This window comes from Phragmites australis, chromosome 4, assembly GCF_958298935.1.
Source record: "Phragmites australis chromosome 4, lpPhrAust1.1, whole genome shotgun sequence".
NCBI classification, from domain to species: domain Eukaryota; kingdom Viridiplantae; phylum Streptophyta; class Magnoliopsida; order Poales; family Poaceae; genus Phragmites; species Phragmites australis.
In genome coordinates, this window is record NC_084924.1 from 14842574 (window position 1) to 14848573 (window position 6000).

Consider the following 6000-nt stretch of genomic DNA (forward strand, 5'->3'; position numbering starts at 1 on the left):
CAGCGATAGTCTATTATTGCACGTGAAGGTGCTAGGAAGACATAGAAGCAATGAATTAGGTCGATGCTCAATGGATAGAAGGGATTTGGTGATGGCGTCGTGTCGGTTTTGGCAGCCAGAGCTGAGGAAGATGAGCTCTGAGCTTGGTTTTCCAGGCCGAGGAGGGGTGTAACAGCTCAAATTCCTAAAACCAAGACAATAAAAACTTTTTCAAAAGAAATTAAAAAGAGTTTTGCAAAATTAAATAAATCTGTAAGTGTGTATGTGTGCTTTATACATATATCCGTATATGTGGATATATGTGTGTGTGTGTGTGAGGATAGATATATATATATATATATATATATATATATATATATATATAGTATATGCGATGTATAAGTATAATATACATGTGTATATACATGAGAGAAAATGAGAAGGAATAGAAAAGCTTGTAGAATGAAAAAGGCCGAAGCCCATTATCTCACCTCTCCTCTCTGCTCTTTGATCCGACCCAAGCTAGCCCAGCCTGGTCTTTCTCTTCTCTCCCTCTCAGCTCAGCTCAGCGCAGCATGGCAGCAAGCAGCCGACCACCACCGCATGCGCCGCTATCGTTGTCGTTGTGTCCGAACCAGAGGTCAACCACCTAACCGCCAAACGAACTCGCCAGGACATCTATAAGCTCAAGCTTGTGCCAATTTTGCTAAAGCCCGAGCTAATCACGTGGTGTGAGCTTGAGTTCATCCCCCGATCACCTGAAATATAAACCAAATTCACGGTATAAAGATAGAGGCAAGCAATGGATCAAAAGGAGGAAGAATATCATGGTTATAACTTAATATTTTAGTTAGTCAGGTCAACTGTGATTGTGAGCATCATAGTTGAGGATGGTCAATCATAGTGGTGGGAACTATGATTGAGGGTTCAACCTTAGTAGATGGAACTTTGGATTGAGGTGTTGGTTAGTTGGTTAAGATGGAAGGAATCTTGAGGTGGTTTGTTATTCACTTAATTATTATTGTTTTTCAAATATTTTTACTTAAATGTTAATTATGCAAGAGAGTCTTATTAGCCTTATTCTTGTTAAGCCTTCATATGCATATTGTTTCCTTCACAACTTGCTGAGTACGATAAGTGCTCACTCTTGCTATCACCAAACACTTAGTTGGAGTAGGTATTGAGGAGTACGCTGAAGGTGGATCGTTCTAAGATGCTTTCTACGTCGATGATGCATGTGGAAGAGTCATAAAGGATTAGAGCCTTCGTAGTTCATTTAGTTCCGCTACAGAGTTTAATTAGTTCTTCGACCCTTGAAGGTCACTTTTGTAAGATGGTTTATTCGATTAACTTTGAATATTGTAATGATTATCATCAATGAAGTCACTACATGTTGGGATTGATTCTTAGGCTCAGCACATAGATGAGATTTATTTGTTTCTTGAACCGGTCTCGACAAGGGGGAACGGGCAGTGGGAAGAGGTCGAGGGGCTTACGGCGATTGGAGTGAAGGTTCTCGCTGGTGGCCACCATGGAGGGCAGTGGAGGATCTCGCCGGCGGTGATGGAGATAAGAAGAATTTGGGGAACAAGAGAGGTAAGAAGGAACATGAGGATGACATGAGGGAGATAATGGCAGGGGCAGTTCAGTCCATACAAAAATACAGGATGTTGAAAGTAGGACAAAAAGCATCAGATGCGTACATAATGGCATGGATCAAACCCAAGCAAAATTATGATGGCACCAGCCCGATTTCGGCCTTTGTAGTGGTATTTTTCGAAACGGGCAAATTTTTTATTGCTAGGTCTAATTAACCAATTAAATAAACCATGTTAATTATAATATCGCATTCAAATTTCGGGTCACACAACTGAGGTACAAATGAATAATTTTTGTTATCATTCCTTGACACCATAGCTTGCTCTCATTTTTTTATGACTAAAGTTCACAATAGCTCACATGAGCCTATGACGATTATGCACTTATATGGTTAAAGGTCAGTAACTTGACTGTCACAATTACACAATTGCACTTATATGTTTAAAGGTTATATTCTGTGAAGTGTGGAATAATAAGGTGTGCAATTATAACAACCCGCATGTTATTGATTTTATGACTTGTGCCCTCGAGCTTAGACCCTTTTTACACAAGCCAATGAGGGAAATGATTGCCAATTATGATAGTTGCCATTGAGGTGTTATATCTTACATTGCTTTTATCTGATGTAGGGTTTCACTAATAATATTTTGAAGTAGATTTCATAGCCACCGTTGAGAGATCATATCAGGACAGATTAAACCTAGGCATGGGGAGAGGAAGGTGCATTAGGTTTGGTACCACTTTCCTTCTTGCTCTGCCTTGGTGAAATTTCTTTTGCTAGGATTAGCAACCAAACTTTGGGAGATCATAACAGGGCATATTTCAATTGGGTAGGTGGTGGAAGATGCATAAAGTTTTCTAGGGTGCTTATCCTAGGGCTAGTATAGCCACCCTCTCCCTCTATCTCGGTAAAATTTCTTTTGTTAAACATATTAATGCCTACTTTTCACCAACTCGCACGCTTTCTGCGATGATGAAGACAAAGTCCTCTTAAATGATGTTAAGATCACTTCTACATATTAATGCTTACTTTTCAATTTCTGTGTAAATAAATGATGAAACCACATATGAATGATGAACTGCACGTCAATCGTTTGTGATATGTGACTTGCATTGAACCATATGTGATATGTGATGATTACATGTATTGAACCATATGTGAATTGTGATGATTACTTATATTGAACCATACATAATATGTGATGATGAACTATATGTGAACCATATGTGCTATTTTTTGTGAAAATTATCACTGCTGGTTTGAGCCACGAATAGATAGTGATAGTGGAGACATCACCGCTGGTTCGTGACTCAAATTGGCAGTGATAGTGGAGATATCATTCACTACTACAGAAAGGGTCATCCACGCCCCCTCTTCACTGTCAGTTCTTAAGCTCTAGGAGGGCAAAAAAGTCGTGCTAGTAAGAACCAATAGTGATCTTCAAATTATCACTGCCGATTCTTAAAAAGACATACCTTTAATAACTGGCAGTGATAATATTTATCTCAATTAGTTTGTATTCCAAACCGGCAGTGATAAATGTTTATCATTACCAGTTCTTAAAAATACGCGCCTTTAATAACCAGCAGTGATAATGTTTATCTCTGTTGGTTCGTAAGCTGCACTAATGGAGCAAATAATTGAGGATGACGAATCGGCATTATTAATTATTATCACTGTCAGTTCGTATTCCCTACTGGCAGTGATAATTTTTCTATAAATTGATCTAGTCTCCCTTAGCCACGCCCATCCCTCATTTTTCTCTCCCCAAAGTCGCTCTCGAGGGGTAGTGGCAGTCCAAGTGGAGCCATGGTCACCGACCGTCTCCACTGCGGCTACCTCTATCCCTCGTGCTCGACTTCAATGCCACTCATGCGAGCTCCTCGCCGTAGCCACAGTTCGTCGAGCTCAATGTCTATTGTGTCCGTCATCTTTCGAGTCAACGCACACCTTCCTCGTCTCCTCATTTCTCTCCCCGCGGTCTCTCACCATCTCCTCTCACCATCCTCCGAGTAGGTAGCCACCTCACATATGTTCGTCGAGTCTGCCATCTCCCAAGCCAATGTGCAGTTGCATGCCTTCTGTCTCCTCATCTCTCTCCATGTCTCCACTACGCAAATGTTGTGTGAAGATGGTTGTGACAATAGACAGATCTAAAGGAATGGCAAAAAGCATAGTCGTTTCAAGCTAAATTTGAGTGTTAAAGACTGTACTTTTGCCATTCGTTTAGACTTACTATTGTCAATCTCTCGGATAGTAAATTCAGTCAGCTAGCATGCTAGATGTGTAACGGATGGCGTAGGGCTGCTGTATCAGGAGCTCTTTGATGTGGAACGTCTGAAGATCTCCTGGCACAACAGTTTCTCAACATCCGTTTTTATTTTTAGATTTAGGTATAAAATACTCTACCACGAACATTTTGGTATGGGGTTTCTATCTAAACTTTGACATCAAACTTAAGATAGATCCCCATGCTGAAGAGTTTGTGGTAGAGTATTTTTGCACATTTGAAAGGATTATCACTGCTAGTTCATGTTATGAACCAGTAGTGACAGTAGGGTTATCACTTTCGGTTTAAGGCTTAAACCGGCAGTGATATTTACTATCAATATCAGTTCATAAGCCGACAGTGATAATCGATAATCATATATTATCACTGTCGCTAATTTGAACCGGCAATGATGTCAATTTTGAACCGACAGTGATGACCTTTTCTGTAGTAGTGATTCTTGGTTCATGGCTCAAACATGCATTGATAGTGCACTACCACAGAAAGGGTCATCCGGGTTGGTTATCAGTGTCGGCTATGATAGAACTGACACCGATGAAGTATCAGTGCCAGCTTATAACTTTCTACGCTCGATGACATACTAGTGTCAGTTTGTAACTCAGTATTAGCATCGGCTCTTGATACAAACCAGCACTGATACTATCAATATCGGTTTTTTTATTTTGAACCGACACTAATGTGAGGACTGAACCTAAAATTTTCATTAAATCGGATTTTGCTCACCCTCACGTCCGCTGATTTTTACTGAGTCCTCACGCGTTCGCAGTTCGCCCTCAGCCCCTCACCTCCTCTCTCTCTCTCTCTCTCTCTCTCTCTCTCCCCCCCCCCACCCTAATACCTCACCTCCCTCTTCAGTGTGCACCATCGGCCTCCTCCATCCGCCTCGGTCGGTGCCAGCTAGCCCGCCTACGCACGATTACGCTCACAACCCTGGGTCGCCACAGCCTAGTAGCTCGCAAGGCCATAGCCGCCACTTCGATGCCACTATCATGCTCGAACCTGCTAGCGCCCATCCTCCAAACTGTCACTGCCTTCTCCTGCCACCTCCTCATTGCCCCCGACACCAGCCCTGACGACCACTGCCTATGCCCCCTCCTATTGCTCTCGCTCTCCCCACCATTGAAGGCCCTAAAGGCAAGTTGTTTTACTCCATCCTCATGAACTTGTCCTTTTCCGTTTGGCTAGAGGGGGAGGCGAGTTGTAACTAAGGTTTTCGAGTGAATGTGCAGGAGAATGATGCCAAGGCAGTGTTGCTGACGAAGGAGGAGGTCGACCAGGCCATGTGGATGCTGCTTCACACCATCGCAGCATAGGTGCTCGATCTCTTGCCTTTGTGAGTAGCACGACAAAGCACAAATTGTTTGATTTATGCATTTCTTTTGGATTCCATTTGCTGTCAAATTTGATTCTTGTAGTATATGTGACTCATGTTTGCACAAATTTGTTTTTTTGTTCCCCATTCGATTGTGTTGTGAAATTAATCCCCTTTCTATCTCCTCATTTAGGATTACTGATGGGATTGGATGAGCGGAACAGGGTCGCGTATTCGCTCGCGTCAGTGCAAATGTTTGTGATTACTGATGGGATTCTCCTTGTTTAGGATTATTGATATGTGCAAATGTTTGTGCAAGTGTTTGTGATAATCGGAACTCATCGGTGCAAATGTTTGTTCTGTGTATCTGATTTGTGTTTGTAATATACACTGTTGTGAGATGATTGGAATAAAGGTACTAAGAATCAGTGCATTCGAGTTATGTGTAATATATATGGATGACTATTCGTATTACTTTATATATTTGTTATAAGACCGTGATTAAATTAATAAAATCTACTGATAAGATGGCATGTTCATAAGAAGATAGATGGATGATCATTACAACATTACTTTGCATCCGTTGTTGAAAAACATTGTAAAATAGTACTGAAAAAATGTAATAAACTGGTTCGTTAATTACCGAGCAACGCTGTAAAAAAACCCTAAAGCCAGTCGGTTTAAAAATCGTAATGGTTATCACAGCCAATTCTTTGATCTACGGGCATCTTAAACCGTTCCAGTTCAGTTTCTAAACAAATATCATCTGTTCTAACCGAAAACCGGCTGAAATGTATTCCAGTCGGTTCGTCGCCGGGG